Below are 19503 nucleotides of genomic sequence, written 5' to 3' on the forward strand. Positions count from 1 at the left end.
TCAGGTGATGTGTCTAGTTGTTATACTTTCTATTGAGTTTTTATCAACAATTACAATATTAGTTATATCCATCACAGAACTGGGACTCAATGATGCAAACAGTGAAACTTGCTTGGGAAGACGCTACAGAGAGATACTCAAAGATCTGGATTAAAGATGGCAATTTATCAAAAGGAACCATCATGGGTACGATGTTTTCTGTCTCACCTGTATGGTACCAAAATTAATAGAGAGCCATTTTGTGACTGGGACAACGAGTTGTTCAGAGATCTAAAGTGTTTGTTGTTCACCGGCAGTAAAATTGATGTTTCAAGGAAAAAATTACACAGCAGTTGAGTTCATAATACATCCAGTCCCCACAAAATATTATGTAACATTTAAATTAGAACAGTGATCAAGTTTTTAATACAGCTGTTAAATTCATGTTGAAAAAGTATTTTAGTATTTGAACTTTAGTGTCAATGAAAAGGTCAGTGGAAGAAAATACTACTGGCAGGAGCATATTTTGTATTAATACATGTTTCGTTAAATTCAAAGATAAGTACATGAATACACTAAGACAAGCCAATTAACATAGTAGTCAACACTTTCTTGCAGTACTTGTGAAACTGCTTGTTATGTGCATGTGGTGTTCTTGAAACACAACAAATAAAGTGATCAAACTAATCCTTAGTAAGTTGAGGTTAGCAATTTCTTCTGCCCACCCCTTCAGTTTAGTTTATAGCTGCAACACCATGGGAAATGCTTTTTGTACTATTTTAATATGTTTTTTTATATTGTCTGTGTTAATACCTGTTGTACCTTCCAGCTGATCCATTGAAATATGTTTGTTCTGAAGACTAGAGCTAAAAATTCAGTATAACTCATTTTAAACACATTAACAATAACTGCAGTGGTCAATTGTCACTGACCAAATAGAATGACAGTAAGATCTCATGCCCCAAGCGAAAATAAAAATAAAAAGCACAATATTACAAGTGGATGCTTACTGTATTATACGACAGAGCAGCCAGTTTCGTCATTGATGTTGGTCAAGATACAGTGGAGTGACAAGGTTCTAGTCATTCGATAGTTAAAAATCCGTTTTAATGTATACAGAATATAATAGTCACTGTGATATATATCTTTGCATCATGGAAGTTCCAGGCACATAGCAATAGCTATAAGAATATTTCTGTATTTATTGTAGTTTTTGTCATTGTCACTATATTAGTTCCAGCCTTTACCAAATGCTTTCACGATAGTGATTCGAAGAATATTCGACTAAAATACACAGATTCCGTGGATACATCCTGTACTTACACAACTAATCAACTTACATGAAATGTATTCATTTTTTCTAATCCATGAGTTACTGGTTTGTTATCAGTCTTTAATGTAATCAAAATACAAGTAACGGTTAAACAGCCAAAATAAAGGTAAAATAGTGAAGGAGACCCAAAACGTCATGCTTGTCAGGGAATCCCACTGGTAGATGGCGGCTTATCTTTTCTTCCACGCAAGGCAGCGCAGTCATCCCTCTTCGTTAGCTGGAAGTCTGAAATAATAAATACAGCACTGAGAGAAAAAAGAAATTTTATTTTCGTAAGCACATACAGAAATTGTACAAATTTTTTATTATTTCAGTAGTGGTGCCGTTGTTTCTAACTGAATGTGGAGTAGTCTCCTATGTTTCCTTTCGCCTTATTCTAGTGCCTCGGAACTCAAAGATCGTATCTATACAGCTATAGAAGACATAACATTTTTGTTGTTTCCAGATTGTAATGTCACACGTTCGAGTTTGGGTCCAACACATGGTTTTAACCTGCCAGGAAATGTTAAATTAGCGCACACTCCGCTGCAGAGCGAAAATTCATTCTGGAAATATCCCCCTGGTTGTGGCTAAGACCCGTCTGTGCAGAATCCTTTCTTTCAGGAGAGCTAGTCCTGCAAGGTATGCTGTAAAATTTCTACAAAGTTTGGAGGGTACTGACGGAATTAAAGCTGGTAGGACAGTTCGCGAGTTGTGCTTGAATAGCTCATTCGGAAGAACACTTCTCTATGAGTCTATGAGAGGCAAAGGTGCCTGGTTCTAGTCCCGCTGCAGCATACAGTTTGACTCTGCCACGGAGTTTCATGTTTGTTATTACTGTTTGTAGCTTCTTCTTCGTCATCTGCCCTTCAAGTCTTACACTTTTGCTTGTGACCGCGCCCATCTCTTTCTCGACCTGGCCAGACCTCTTCAGCCAACCAGATATCGTAGTTCTGGGTGTGTAAGGTAAATTACTATTCGTCATTCTTTGGATCTGTTCACTCCATTTTCTTCTGTTGTCTTCACTTTTGTTTATTAAGTATAATACGTCACAGTTTCTTAATCTACCTACACTGGAACAGTCTTTTACACCCCTAAGAATTTTGTAGCTTTTCATTTTATCAAGCTTCATGTATTCTTGCACAAAAATTTGGAATTTTCAGTAACATTTATCGGCCAGTTTAACCCTCTTTGTAAAACAGATCTCTTTACAATCAAACCAGGACACTTCAATTGATTAGAAACACTGATTTTGAACAGGAAATCTCAAAGCTTTGGGAAAGAAGAACGCAAACTCTTAAGAAAAATTCTAGCCTCAAATCTTGTAGTTGAACAATACCCACTCATAAACAATCAGGAAATCAAGTAACACACAAATATCAATAGTGATAGTAAAAAAACAGATTAAGATTCTACAGACACGTTTAAAGACTTTATAGGGGTGTGGATCAGGACGCTGCCTAGAGGTGTGCAAAGTAGGCCTGTAGATCTGACATAACTGGACTGTTGATCTGACATAATTAATCACGCTCCAAAAGTCGCTTTCACAAAATTACACAATCATAATTCATTTTATCACATTAAAATTGCATGATAAATCATCCCACAAAGATTGCAAACTCTAGACCAATACCATGACAAGTATGCTTAAAGGATCTGAGGTCTAATTATAATAAATATGTATGAATTCAAAACTATTATATTCGAGAAGTCGTACCATGATTGGCGAAATCTTACTTTTCAAAGGCAGATAACGCTGGACGAGGGTACACATTTGCATCTGTGGCAGAAATTCAAAGCATATCGATTGTAAAATCTACAAGCAGTGTAAGTAGGCTGTTTAGGTTTTTATGTTAGTAACGCCACATAGCGTTGTGTATGAAAATCACTGACTGTGCTGTGTGCAGCCTGTGGCTGGTTGGCATTGTTGGAATTTTCACTATTGTAGTGTTGGGCAGTTGGATGTGAACAGCACGTAGCGTTGTGCAGTCTGAAGTGAGCCGCCAACAGTGGTGGATGTGGGGAGAGAGATGGGAGAGTTTTGAGAGCGGACGATCTGGACGTGTGTCCGTTAGAAAAAGGAAATTTGTTAAGACTGGATGCCATGAACTGATATATAATTATACATGATGACTTTTGAACATTATTAAGGTAAATACATTGTCTTTTCGCTATCAAAATCTTTCATTTGCTAATTATGCCTATCAGTAGTTAGTGCCTCCAGTAGTTACAATCTTTATTTAGCTGACAGTTGGCAGTATTGGCGTTCGTTGTATTACAGTAGTTCGAGTAACGAAGATTTTTGTGAGGTAAGTGATTCATGACAGGTATAGGTTATTGTTAGTCAGGGCCATTCTTTTGCAGGGATTGTTGAAAGCCAGATTGCGTTGCGCTAAAAATATTGTATGTCAGTTTAGTGATGATCAGAATAAGTAAAGAGAGAAATGTCTGAGTACGTTCAGTTTTGCTCAGCTGTTTGAGAATCAAATAACGTAGAAGTTTACCCGCACAGTAGTATATAATTTTCCAAAGGAGACGTTTCATATGTCGACCATTAGCCGAGGATCCCTCCCTGGAGTATTCTGATTTTTTTCTTGTACTTTGTGTAATTAGTGTAGTTATTGTTTATTACTGCCGCGTAATTGTAGAGAGAATCTTCTTTGTAGTTGTAGTTTTTCTTTGTTGTACTGTAAAACAGTTGTGGCATGCATGTAGATTTGCACCAGATATTTCGCAGCTGTGCTAAGAATTAATTAGATATTTTCAGTGCTATGTTAAGGTGTTTTCTTATTTTGCTCTTCGAAGTGTACTTTTCTGTGTTATCGTGTGTAATATTGTCACAATTATGGCGTGTGTAAAACGTAATAATAGGCTCCAAAGTAAACTGAGAAAGGACAGTGAAGACGAGAGTAGTGTGTTAGCGCCACCATGTAATGAATTAACTAATGTTCAACATAGTAATTTGGTAATTGTGAATAGGGGAATGGATCAGGCAATAAATAATCGTGTAGACAGTGAAGCACCTAGTGAATAGGGTAGTACTGTCGATCGATCGGTAGGCAACAGCTTGCCCCAGGAACCAGAAATGACGGGACACAATATATCAAATATCGTAGGTTCAGGTTTTGCGTCGTTACCCGTTTCTCAGTCAAGTCAAGACACATTTTCTGCTTTTCAAAATGCGAATGTTGTCGGTGCAAATACACTGCCGAAAAGTACAGAGGAACATGTTTCAGACACCAGTGCATTATTATTACAATTAATACAACAAATGGGACCACAGCTTCAAAAATTTGACGCAATGGAACAAAATCAGGAACGAACACAGCAACAGTTACAAAAGTTAGACACAATGCAACAAAATCAGAAACAAACACAGCAACAGCATCAAAAGTTAGACTCAATGGAACAAACGCGTGAAGATTTAACTGCGGAGATACTCAAAATTGAATCTAAATGTCAAAAAGTGTGTAATGACGTAAAACCACAAATTTATGAGAATTTTCAACCTATTTTTTCGAGTCATGAAAATGCAATACAGAATCGAGAAGCAGACATAAAAGAGCTGCAAACTATTGTTCATGAAAATCACGACACCTTGCAAGCTAAAATTGACTCAGTTGCATCTACCAATTCGGTGACGCAACTTGAAAAAACTCAGGAAAACTTAAAAGACACAGTAGATACGCTTTCAACACAAATGGACACTCTGAAACTTGGTTCAGAAAAACCCACTGAGGAAATCAGTTCATTATCGGAGAAAGTAGCCAAACTTTCGGATCAGTTCACTAACTCATCTACAAAGGTAGATAATGATCTGAATGACACAAGACCTGTAGCCTTCACTGACACAAAGAGTATGAACAAATTAAGAAATTTAAACAAAATCGAAATCAAATTCATACGCAACACAAAAGATAAATCCGGGAAGTACAAGATCAGTCGGCAAAAGTAATACAGGATTTACATATTTCAAAGGATATTCGCGCTCCAATACGGGAAGAGGAACATGGAAATACGGAAAAGCCACAAAATAATAACACAGGGCATTTCGAAAATTATGAAAGAAATTGGCAAGGTGCACTGAATTTTGAGATGGAACCGCCGACACGACGTAACAATGACCGATTTGCGACTCACCGTCGTGATGACTTTGCTGTAAGCTGTTTATTACTACAAGTAAATTAAAAACATTTAAGAATGCCGGCAACAACATTCATCCACAAGCATGGCTTCATCAATTCTCTCATTGTTTTCCTCCCAACTGGTTATTAGAGCACAGGCTGGAATTTATGTGTGGCTATTTAGAAAATGAACCTGCTGTAAGAATGCGTTTGGTCATTCGCGATAGTCACAGTGAAGGAGAATTTTATTATGCCTTCCTCTCAGTATACTGGTCTCAAGCTACTCAAGACCGAGTAAAACGTAGCATCATAATGATGAAGCATTTTGAACAGTGTGAACTTTCGAGTCCGGCAAAATATTTTGAAGACATGTTGCACAAAAATCAGTATCTGTCAAACATGTACAGCCCCTCAGAAGTTATTCGCATTTGCTTAATCAAATTGGCTGAACATCTATGACATATTATTTTGGCAGGACATTGCAAAGACGACAATGAAGCTTTTCAGGGACTGTTACAAGAATTGGAAATTGACACTGACAATCGCGGGACGCGAAATCAGGAGCACAACAATTACAGGTCACATCCGTCACAATTCCGCGATGACAGAAATAATAACTGGACACGACAAGGCTATTCTTACAACGCTAATCGTGACCAAAACAGACACCAGCCGTATGACAACCGTTGGCAGAGTAGCAATAATTACAGGGAAGGTAACCTCTCCGCGGTAATGACAATGACAGAGACAATCATAGAAACAGACAATATGGGAACCGGAACTATTATTATCAAGGAAACAGAACAACAGCCAGCCCAGCGCGCAGTTCCAACTCAGAGAGAAGTTCTCCACCACGTGACCGACAAGAAAGAAAATACAGAAACTACCGACATGACGACAGACGATATAACCTTAACAATAGACCAGAATTTAATCAGAAATGGCGGGATTCAAACAGGGCAGGGCCTTCTCGACAAGCTGAAATTGTAGAGGTTGGATCTCCAAATCCCAATAACAATGCGCGACAACAAATAGACAGTAGACAATGACTCACACCGCTGGCAGCCACAAAACGTACTTATGAAGCTGACGATGCAGCTGCCGTGGCTATTAATTACGTAAAAATGGAAGACATTAGGGACATCTTACTCCAGGAACACGCCGTAAAACATAACAACATTGCATATCTCGTGATTCACATTACAGTAAATGATGTAAAATTTAAAGCAGTACTTGTCTATGGCATTCCCATTTCAATAATTAGTGAAACATCCTTTAGCAAATGCAACAAATCGAACGATTGCCCCACTCTTCCGTTATGTAAGATTAAATTACAAGGTGCAATCTTTGGAAAAAGTGTAGATGTACGCCAACAAACCAACTTAGAATTCTTTTGTCACAGCCACAGTTTCTCTATGAAATTTCTTATCGTTCCATTATTGTCAGCAAAAATTATATTGGGAGTAGACTCTTTGAATGAATACAAAACAATCTTAAACTTTCATGATGCTGAAATAAGTTTAGAGAAAGAAGGTTAGTAAATAGCTTTGAAATTTGAAGATTGGCTCTCAAACCATGACGAGGAAATTAATCGGCTTTACCTCCTGTTAGACAACAGTTCGGAACTTTCGACAGAACCTGACACTAACAATCACTCTGCAAGTACTGACAGGGATGATATCGATACTAATGAGTTAACTCAGAATAAAATTCAAACAATTGAGAATTGTAATGACACTGATAGGCAGGACCTTTTTGAGATTTTATGGGCACACTCCACAGTTTTTACTCACAAACCAGGAACAATCAAGGGATTTCAATACCAATTTCGTGTTTGTGAGCATACTAAATTTTGTGTTAGACCATACGTAATTCCGGCACATTATAGGGACTGTGTTAGAACAGAAATACAATATATGCTTGACGAGGGAATCACTGAGCCTGCAGAAAGCTCATGCAACAATCCATTACATGTTGTTGAGAAGAAAATGAATCGATCAGGTTTGCCTTAGATTCAAGACAAATCAGTACTATCATCATTCCTGAAACAGACAGGCCGCAAACGTTGGAAGAACTTCTTCAAAATTTTAATGGTGTAAAAGTGTTGTCTTCCATTGATCTCAGATCCAGCTTTTATCAGATCGAACTTCATCCGGGATGTAGAAAATACACAGCTTTTGTTTGTTTCGGCGTTTGTTATATATTTCGGAAACTTCCTTTTGGTTTGAACATTTCTTCGGCAGCATTCATTCGCGGGTTAAATTCCATATTACCTGAGTTCTTAAAACGTCACATCACCTTACATGTGGACGATATTCTAATAGCAGAAGCCTCACGGGAACAACATAACCGCATCCTCAACAGCATATTACGTAATTTTGCAGAATCTGGAATTACAGTTAACTTGGAAAGGTCTGAATTAGGTAGGGCAAAGGTGAAGTTTTTGGGACACATTATTTCTTCTGAAGGAATTTAGCCGGATACTGAAAAGTTAGAAGCAATCAGAGCCATTTCAGTTCCATCCAAAAAAAACAAGACCGCAGTTTTCTAGGTCTCGTAAATTTGTACCATCGCTTTCTGAATATGTAAATTCTGGTTACACAAAAACTTTATTCTCACACTGGAAAAAATACTATTTGGAACTGGGACGAACAGGCACAGTTGGAATTCAATTCTTTGAAAGAACCGCTACTTAACGCGCCAATACTAACTCATCCAGATCTGTCACAAGATTTCTGCCTTAGCACGGATACTTCTAAAGCCATAGAAAATGACACTACTGTTCAGGAAACCATTGCTTTTGCGCGCCGAGTGCTAACAAAATCTGAAAAAAATTATTTCGTTACTAAATTAGAAGCTTTAGCTATCGTTGGGGCATTCCGTTTCTTTCTTTCTGGTAAGCATGTACAGGTATACAGTGATCATCGTGCATTACAATTTCTTATGTCTTCTAAATTAAATCATGACAGTTAAAACGTTGGGCATTGTTTCTGCAAGAATTTCGCTTCACAATAGTCTACATTCCCGGCAAGGCGAACATTGTTGCGGACGCACTATCACATGCACCGGCTGAGATTGAGAAAAGTAACACAGAAGGCAATCTCGAAAAAAATTTGAGTTTCTTTACATTCAGAAATTCGCCTTTGAAAACTTCATCACCACATCTTTAAAGGACATTGTTGATAAACAAGATAAGGGTCTGATTTGGAAAGACATCAAAAGTAAATTGCATGAAAGAACAAACACGTAGATTCGGCATTATTATCCGGTTAGAAACAACATACTCTTCAAACGTTGCACTGTTGATGACAAGCTATGGGTACTTTGCATTCCTGACGATTTTGTCAATAAGCTCATTTGGTACATTAATTTCTGCTACGCACATCTTTGTCTACGAAAATGTTATCATATTCTTCGGACGACTTGTTATTTTAACAATATGGAGAGTCTTGTCTATCTGTAAACTCTGTCAAAAAGCTAAACCATCTACCATCTCACATCGTGCTCCGTTGTTTTCTGTCATTCCTTCTAAATTAAAAGAATTTGCTGCTGTTCATCTCTTGGGACCTTTTGTCAGAACATCGAATGGATTTTCGTACGTTACAGTCGCTGTTGAACTTACTAAAAATTTGTTTCTTTCACACCGTTACGTAAAGCCACTGGACGGTTTGTATCCAACGCCTTTGTTAAAAATTTCTTACGTGAAGTTGGACACGTTAGTAAAGTCATTTCAGATAACGGACCGCAATTCAGATCTGCTGTTTGGTCATGCATGCTTCGGAATCATAAAATCAAACCTGTTTTTATTTCATTGTACTCACCACATTGTAACCCGTCTGAACGGACTATGAAAGAAATCAATAAGCTTTGCAGACTTTATTGTCACAGAAAGTGTCATTATTGGGACAGATATTTACACTTATTTCAAAACGTGCTGAATGAAATGCCTCATGACTCCACTGCTTTACCACCTATTCTTGTACTGAAGAATGAAAACCACCTAACAGAATCAGAGAGCTTGTACCTTTTTCGAATACACGTAAACTTCGACACAAGGACAAAATTCATTTGGCTATTAAAAGTACAAATTCTGCTGCAGACAAATGGAGAAAACTACACGGTGAAGCAAATGCAAAGAAACTATATATTGGTCAGAAAGTTCTCATTAAAGCTCATTCATTGTCACATAAGAAGAAAAACTTGAGTCACAAATTCTTTCTGATTTACAATGGACCTTACAGATTCCGACATATACCACATGATAATTGCGTTGAAGTTGAAACTCTGCGTACTAGGAAGAGTAAAGGGTTGCACCACATTTCACATGTAAAACCGTTTATTGAGAGATAATCTGCTTTTTAATTTAGTCTTTGCCATAAAATTTTCACTTCACATTACTAGTACGCTTTGTCACACTTAGAAACTGTTAACATGCAACAATGTTTTGAAGTCAACTATCCAGGCAAGAACCTAGGGAACATATTTAGACTGTAATTACGAATGCATTGTTGTAGTGAACGGACGGCACAGTGTTACTGTGTGTACATTCTTGCTTGCTCGTTGCACGATTACGTAACGACTAAAAGGCTTACATACTTAGAACATATACTGCTAATGAGATTTTAATGCAACATTTTGGTTTATTTGAAAAGACATTCAGGATTTAAAGTAGTTTCTGAGAGATTACAGATGACTTAGTATTTAGTTTATTTGAAAGCTACACGATTATATGATGACGCTACTAATGTGTGACGCAATTTATATTATTGCTTTTGCGGTGTATCTTCTTTATATCTGCACAGTATTTCTGCATTATTCTGGAAAGTAAAACATGTTTTAGTAGTAACTTTGTGGTATAGCTACAATGAGACAGCCTTTTCCGTAGCACAACAATACGTTACAATGCAGTACTTGCTTGATCATGGCAATAAGCGTAATAACTACGATATCTACATGCAAAGCATTTCACTTTTGTTCATTACAAGGTAAGTACATTGACTTCTACAGAACTTTGCTTATGGACGACGATAATTACGACACTTGGAACATTTTTGCCGTCACGTAATGACAGAAATTATCTTACAACGAGGCGCACAGTTTAGCGCTGCAGGACACGCATTTTAGTGATTAATTTTTGTACTTAAAACATTTATTTTTAAAGATTTTTGAATTACAAAGATACAAAGAAGGTTTTCGGTGATGCATTTCATCCCATTGCTGTAATCTGTAACACCTGACGATACAATTACATTAATCCTCAGGGGGTACACGCCTACTTTGTGTACTAAGCGTGTGGCAAGCGCTAGAAGCCCTAGCTAATATGGTATTTGCTTATACGACTTTACACATCGGTACCATATTTCTCTAACACAGAATTACACAGCCATCTGGTCATTTAATTGAGAGAGACATACATTTTTTTATTGTGTCAGTGACACATGTTTACACAACTACACAGTTGGATAACTTCACTCTTATGATATTGTGTTTTGTCTGTAGTTTGTGAACTCTTCATATTTTTTCAGAACCATTGTGATACTATGAGAGCTTTGAATGATGCATTTGGTGTGGGATAATGATTATTGAAGTACGTTTGAGGTAGATGACACTACTGAAATGAGCAGAGAGCAATTTTTTTGGGTTGTGAAATTATTGAAAGAAGCTGTGACGATTTTGAGATGTGATTGATCTGATATGATGATGATATTATGACAACGATGTGTATTATACTGGTGAGATATGTTTATGATCTACAAGATGATGCTATACAAGGAATGTGATTATGTGTTTATATGTATATGAATAATGAGAAGAGGTTAGGGACACAGGTTTGTGAAAAGGATGTTGGAAACCAAGAATCGTACTTTAAGAGTTATGAAATGCGTGTACATGCATGAATGTATCAAAACACTGTTATTCATGAGATTTCGTTTCTACACATTTCCACTCTAATTTTTTGACCTATGAAATTTTTCTTATACGTGACTGTCACTGTAGCGGAAACTGCTGTTGTAAATATTTCGGTAAGGAAGGTAAGTGACCTTGACGTAATGCACTGTAGGCGCCCAGCTGTGTGATAGTTGCCTGGGAAAAAAAGAGGCCATTAACCCCACTATTCACTTTTTTTGTAGAAAGCACCGCAAATACGACACGCTCATACTTGAAAACATATGATTACACTCTGGAGCTCATAATTTCTGATATTTACAGAAATTCCTCATGAAATGATGAGAAACATTTTACATCTATTGTCTTTCTAGTTGAAAGATATTTTACTGCCTTATGAAATGCCATATGGCTAGTGAATGACGTTTCATGCTTTGGTTTATATATATATTAGCTAATTTTGTTTAATATCTAGTGTTTAGTTGCACTGGAACATTGGTTAAAATAAAATTTAATAGATGTACTAATATCACTATTTTATACCTACAGATTGTAACGTTCCCTGGCAACACTCACACTATTAATAAACTAAAATTTGATTGTACTATATACGCCGCTATGAAGCAATTTGTATATACTGTAATTATTCAACAAAAAATATTATTTAATTTTGTGTAAAGGACATTCGTTATTATTGTTTTTATTTTCTGTAGTAATATTCTCGATGTATTTATGATTGTAATATTTCTATACTCATAACGTAATTGCGAAATGTGTCAATATCTGCGATAGCAAAAATGTAAAATTCAGCCACAGAGGAAAATAATGTTGTAAGATTACAAAGAGATGTTAATGGTCAGCAGTAGTATAAAAAGCACCACGTAGAGTGTATTCTTTGTCGTCTTCCTGGAGAGCTGAAAGTGAGAGGAACCTATGACATAGCATTTTATGAATGGGTAGACTTCTTTTGTCTGTATCTAGATTTAGCCGCCATTAGAGGAGAAATTACAAACTAATGTAAGTTGAATTATTGTTGTGGTCTAAATACATAATAATTTAACAAAAGTTTGTATTACTAATGTAAATTAGCTTGCTCATGTCATCTATAATATTTCTTTAAAGAATTTTCAGCATTTTTAGCGGTGTTGCTGGGCTGTGCCGCGACCGAACGATTTGCAGCGGCGGCACATTTAAAAAAATTGTTCCCCTAAGAAAAATTAACCAAACCTGTAAATTGGGAGCAGATAAAAATTAGCAGTGAATTAAGAAAATGTTTTTCTTTTACAGCAATCCTGAGACTGACGGAATTTATTACGAATTTCACATTTGTACATTCATAGGCGGATAGTTAACGTTGAAATTTAAGAATTTTGGTTCTTTCAAATAACTTAAATGTATAGTGAAGTATGTTTTATCAATGATAATTAAATGTCGGCTTGGCAATATTTAACCATTTTCTGCTAATAGAGACAGTCTTGTGTTCCATAGCTAACGCCGGGAAAGATTTCAGTAAATATTTTAAAAAAACCACTGCATTTAGAAAATGTGTGCCAAGGCCGAATTATGTAAAGGATTTAATTCTCAACTAAATATTCTTAATGAGTTAATATGAATTCACGTAATTTTGAATGTACTTAATTCTGTGTAAATGAATTATTATTACCACACATAAATAAGAGGTTCTACAACAAAGTTCGTACGTACAGAAGGAACGAAAGGCAAATTAACTGAAAACAAATTTAAAAAAAGGTAGCTGTTTATTCTTTAATGTAATTTCATTAAAAGATCCATTAAATAATAACTTTATGATCTACTTTCTTTAAAAAAAAGGCGCACAAATAGACATTTCTCGTCACATGAATTGCTTACATAATTTTGCAATGATTTCATAACTTTTTTTGTAGAGTAAGTTATTGTGATGCATCACTCTAACGTTAAGATCTGACATAGGTATTAGACATTTCCTATGTCTACTGTAATATTCTTTCTGCTTGAGCTTTATCATGTTTAGGTATAAGTTATTGCATTTGTTGCTACTGTTTGCCAGGCATAGTTCTACTGAATTTTATATTTTATTAAGCCAGTTTTACTACTGATTTATTTTTCTTTTTTCTGCACATTGGCTCATATTAGTTGTAATGCTGCATTTTCTTTGATAATTTATATTTATTGCTGCTTGCTTTGCCAATTTGCATTTTTTTGTCATTGTTGTTTGTGTTAATTATTTTGTGCTGCTGCATTGCCTCATCCCTTAGTACATATATCTGACCTCAGTAGATTTAAGTTAGCTTAAGAGTTGGTAGGCTATATAAGAGAATGAGTTGTGATGAACTGGAAGAAATGCATTGAGAAGCTACAAGAAAAAACGTATGAAAAAAGTCATACTGATAAAACCCTGTCCTTTCCTTTTGTGTTATTCTGCTATGTGTTTGTGTACCCTTGTGTATTAGTGTTCTTCCTGTCTTTATGTGTTTATCTGATAAGAATTACAGTGTACAATTTTTCTAATACTCAGTTACATTCACTATGATGAGGAATACTGTTATCTTCAAATACAATTTGCATTAATAATATGTTATTTACTTTGTAGAGATGTTTATACATTATTTATTCTGTTCTGTTTTAATGGTCATGTGTGAAGTTAATGTTTCGAAAGCTCTTCTCATTTTTTGTTTATTTACTTATGTCATAATTTCTGTAACGCTGATGTATATGTTTATTTCTATTCTTTTGTAAAGCCTGTATTACTACAAACGTTATCTGTGTTATTACATTCTTTAATGACGTATTTTGTACCTTTGTAATTGTATTCTCATACCGTAAATTTGTAATTGTATAGACACTAGTGCTTCGAAATAAATTTCATTTCACTGCACACATTTTTGTTGGTCATAGTGTATGCACAAAATGTGAGGAAAAAAAGGGGGACTGTTAGTGCTCGCATGTGTGTTGATAATTCAGCAAGGGACTGGTTAACAGCATTGCTGGTTTTAAGGACATTTCAAAAATTTTATTTGTGATTGCACAAGTGGTGGTTCATGGACTTGCTATATTATCTGCAAGACTCTTCGATGCTAACTGTGCACCCGCACAGTAGATTAGATTAGATTAGTACTTGTTCCATAGATCATGAATACGACACTTCGTAATGATGTGGAATGTGTCAGATTAATAAAAGGTGTCTATACAAGATATTACATTACACAAAATATTACATGACACTTAATATTTTTAATTTTTTTTGGGGGGGGGGGAATTACCCACTTATTGTATCCAAAAATTCATCTAATGAGTAGAAGGAGTTGCCATTAAGAATTTTTTAAATTTCCTTTTAAATGCTATATGGCTATATGTCAGACTTTTGATGCTATTAGGTAAGTAACCAAAGACTTTCGTGGCAGCATAATTTACCCCTTTCTGAGCCAAAGTTAGATTTAACCTTGAGCAGTGAAGATCATCCTTTCTCCTAGTGTTGTAGCCTTGTACACTGCTATTACTGTTGAATCGTTCAGATTGTTAATAACAAATTTCATAAGTGAATATATATTTTGTGAGGCTACAGTGAAGATCGCTACCTCTTTAATAAGTGTTTGCAGGATGATCTTGGATGAGCTCCAGCAATTATTCTGATTACATGCTTTTGTGCAATGAACACTCTTTTACTCAATGATGAGTTACCCCAGAATATGATGCCATATGAAAGCAGAGAATGAAAATAGGCATGGTAAGCTAATTTACTCAGATGTATATCGCCAAAATTTGCAATAACCCTAATAGCGTAAGTAGCTGAACTCAAACGTTTCAGCAGATCTTCAATGTGTTTTTTCCAGTTCAACCCCTCATCAATGTATACACCTAGAAATTTTGAATATTCTACCTTAGCTACCAATTTCTGATCCAAGTCTATATTTATCAATGGTGTCATTCCATTTACTATGTGGAACTGTATATACTGTGTTTTGTCAAAGTTTAATGAGAGCCCATTTGCAGAGAACAACTTAATGGTTTTCTGAAAAACATCGTTTACAATGTCACCAGTTAATTCTTGTCTGTTGGGTGTGATAGCTATACTTGTATCATCAGCAAAAAGTACCAGCTTTGCATCTTCGTGAATATAGAATGGCAAGTCATTAATATATATTAAGAACAGCAGAGGACCCAAGACCGAACATTGTTGCACCCCATTCTTGATCGTTCCCCAGTTTGAGAAATCACCAGTTTTTTGCATATTATGTGAACTGCTTATTTCAACTATCTGCACTCTTCCAGTTAGGTATGATTTAAACCATTGGAGCACTGTCCCATTCATACCACAGTACTTGAGCTTATCTAGAAGTATTCCATGATTTACACAATCAAAGGCCTTTGATAGATCACAAAAATTCCTGAAGGGTGACTTCCGGTTACTCAGAGCATTTAATATTTCATTAGTGAAAGTATATTTAGTATTTTCCGTTGAAAAACCGTTTTGGAAACCAAACTGACATTTTGTTAAAACTTAATTTTTGCAAATGTGTGAAGCTACTCTACAATCCATTACTTTTTCAAAAATTTTGGATAAGGCAGTCAGAAGAGAGATTGGGTGGTAGTTGTTGACATCAGGCATGTCCCCCTTTTTATGCAGTGCTTTAACAATGGCATACTTCAGTCTATCTGGGAACATACCCTGCTTCAGAGGGCTATTACATATGTGGCTAAGAATCCCACTTATTTCTTGGAAACAAGCTCTTATTATCCTACTGGAAATGCCATCAATTCCATGTGAGCTTTTATTCTTGAGAGAGTTTATTATCTTCCTAATTTCAGCAGTAGGGTGGGTGGAACTTCAATTGTATCAAATTGTGTGGGTAAGGCCTCTTCCATTAATGCCTTGCTTTTTCTAATGAACATTTAGATCCTATTTTCTCTACAACATTTAAAAAATGATTATTCAAAATATTCTCAACTTCCGGCTTGTTGTTAATCAAGTTTTCATTCGCTTTGATGGTGATGCTATCATCCTGTACTCTTGGTTGCCCTGTCTCCCTTGTAATAATATTCCAAATTTTTTTGATTTTGTTATCAGAGGTATTAATCTTAGACATGATGCACATGCTTCCGGACTTTTTAATAACCTTTCTTAATGTAGCACAGTAGTTTTTATAATATTTGGATGTTTCTGGGTCATTACTCTTTCTTGTTGTTACATACAGTTCCCTTTTGTGGTTACAAGATATTTTTATTCCTTTAGTAAGCCAAGGTTTTTTGCGTGGTTTCTTATAATTTGATTTAACTACTTTCTTGGGAAAACAGTTACCAAATTCTCTAACAAGTGTATCATGAAGTAAGTTATATTTTAAATTAGCATCAGGCTCCTTGTACACCTCATCCCAGTCTAACTGCTGAAGATTTTCTCGGAAATTTCTTTCTAGTTGTTGAGTCATTAATTGAACGCAGAACTTTGGAGGGTAGTTCTGAATTACTGAATGGAGCTATGTCATATACTGTAACTAGCTGAGCATCATGATCAGAAAGCCCATTCTCAACAGGACAATAATTTATGTTTTTAAACCTGTCTTGGCCTATAAATGTGTTATCTGTCTACAGATGGCTGCTTACCATCTCTACAAGAACTGCAGTGAGTCTGCACCTCTGGTGGCCCACCAATACCATAACCTCTACCAGAATTACAGTGGGTCTGTGATGACCTACCTGCTAATATTCTTCAAAACTTTGACTGATTCTGCTGTGGGTTTGCTCTGTTATGTCCCATTAACAGTCTGCATCCCAAGAGTCGTCACTGTCTTTCCGTTGGAAGGACAACATTACTTCTTCAAGACTGCATGGAAATCCACTACTTCTGTGTGCATTTTCTTTTACTGATCATACTTTGTGCAATGTAATTACTACTGTGATGAATGATCAGGACTGTCTTTATGGACAGTGGATAATTTTTGCTTTTGACCAACAGTGTATCAATAATTGTGTGTATTTGATATATTTGTTAGCATTAATATAAATTTTTTCAAACAAATATGTATTGAGCACTGCCCAAAACAATTTGCAAAATTTTTGTGGGGAGCATGGGGTCTATGTAAGTAGACTGTTTAGTCATAGCGTGGTGTCTCTGTTCGCCATGGTTCCTGTCAACGAAGCTCTTGCTTGCATATCTGACATTTTCTACTGATATAGTAGCTTTGTTTAGACATTGCCTTTCCACGACTTATTTTCAGTACAATAATGAGTTCTATGAACAAATTAATGGAGTGGCAATGGGTAGCCCTCTAAGTCCAGCCGTTGCTAATATTTTTATGGAATTTTTTGAACAGCAAGCACTGCAGTCAGCCAGAAAAAGGTCTTTGAAGTGGTATCGGTATGTGGACGACACTTTTTTCATATGGAATCATGGTGAAGAAGAACTGAACCGTTTTTTGAAGGATTTGAATAGCATCAATTCAAAAATACAATTCATTATGGAGACAGAAAGTAATGGACAGATTAATTTTTTGGACGTCTCAGTAATTAAACGAGCAGATGGGACTCTGGGTCACAAAGTCTACAGAAAAGATACGCATACCGATCGTTATCTTCATAAGGATTCAAACCATCATCCCAGGCAGAAGAGAGGTACTATCAAGACATTGGTGGACAGGGCTAATAAAATCTGTGAGCCAGCTTATTTGCAAGAGGAACTAAATCACTTGCGAACAGCTTTCCAGAAAAATGGGTACGCTGGAAAGGAGATAGACCGAGCACTCCATCCCAGAAGAAAACAACCATCGGTGGGGAAAGTTTTTTTTCCATTCATCCACAATATTACGGACCGTATCGGGAAAGTACTGAAAGTTCAGAGTTGAAACAATCTTCAGACCCACCAAGAAGATTAGTGAATGTTTAAGATCGGCGAAAGATGCACGACACCCTTTAGCTACCCCTGGTGTGTATAAGATTCCGTGTAGTTGTGGGATGGTTTACATTGGAACCACAAAAAGAAGTATCTATACTCGCTTAACTGAACATAAAAGGAACTGTCGACTGGAACACACGGACAAATCGGCTGTAGCGGAACATGTTTTTGAAACGGGTGACCATGAAATAAAATTTAGTGAGACGAGCGTGCTAGCTAAGACATCGCATTATTGTGCACGTATGTAAAGAGAGGCTGTAGAGATTTTTAAAGACCACAATAATTTTAACAGTAAAGAAGAAGGCTTGAACTTAGATAAGGTATGGCGATCGACTTTGTACCAAAGATGTGACAATCAATTACCTTCGATCGAGAGTAATGACGCCAGCCAGAGATAGTTTTACTGTTGACAACACGTGACGAGTGGTGGCGCCCTCTACACACTCTATATAAACAGGATCTCCACGGCCTTGCAGCCAGTCGTAGACTCACCTCAGATGATGTTGCCCGCAGCTGGCAACGAAACGTCAGGGAGAAGTATTTCTACTATTGGACCACGGCCTCTTAGCCCGGAAGTTTTAATTACTGTAGACTGTTTAGGTTTTTATGTTTGTAACGACATGTAGCGTTGTGTATGAAAATCACTGACTGTGCTGTGTGCAGTCTGTGGCTGGTTGGCATTGTTGGAATATTCACTATTGTAGTGTTGGGCAGTTGGATGTGAACAGCACGTAGCGTTGTGCAGTTGGGGGTGAGCCGCCAGCAGTGGTGGATGTGGGGAGAGAGATGGCAGAGTTTTGAGAGCAGACGGTCTGGACGTGTGTCCGACCGAAAAAGGAAATTTGTAAGACTGGATGTCATGATCTGATATATATACAGGGTGGGTCACCTAACGTTACCGCTGGATATATTTCGTAAACCACATCAAATACTGACGAACCGATTCCACAGACCGAACATGAGGAGAGGGGCTAGTGTAACTGTTTAATACAAACCATACAAAAATGCACGGAAGTATGTTTTTTAACACAAACCTACGTTTTTTTAAATGGAACCCCGTTAGTTTTGTTAGCACATCTGAACATATAAACAAATACGTAATCAGTGCCGTTTGTTGCACTGTAAAATGTTAATTACATCCGGAGATATTGTAACCTAAAGTTGACGCTTGAGTACCACTCCTCCGCTGTTCGATCGTGTGTATCGGAGAGCACCGAATTACGTAGGGATACAAAGGGAACGGTGATGGACCTTAGGTACAGATGAGACTGGAACAGCACATTACGTCCACATGCTAACACCTTTTTATTGGACTT

The 19503-nt window shown here is 36.6% G+C and overlaps 1 long non-coding RNA gene across 1 annotated transcript in view; it reads right to left on the reverse strand.

The window, feature by feature from the left end:
- Nucleotides 1-1161: 1161 nt before the first annotated feature.
- Nucleotides 1162-19503, reverse strand: part of LOC124612819 — a 35064-nt gene continuing 16722 nt past the window's right edge. The window contains exon 2 of the long non-coding RNA XR_006979573.1: nucleotides 1162-1537. This is a non-coding gene — a long non-coding RNA (uncharacterized LOC124612819). The remainder of the gene's footprint in view (nucleotides 1538-19503) is intronic.

This window comes from Schistocerca americana, chromosome 4 (assembly GCF_021461395.2).
Source record: "Schistocerca americana isolate TAMUIC-IGC-003095 chromosome 4, iqSchAmer2.1, whole genome shotgun sequence".
NCBI classification, from domain to species: Eukaryota; Metazoa; Arthropoda; class Insecta; order Orthoptera; family Acrididae; genus Schistocerca; species Schistocerca americana.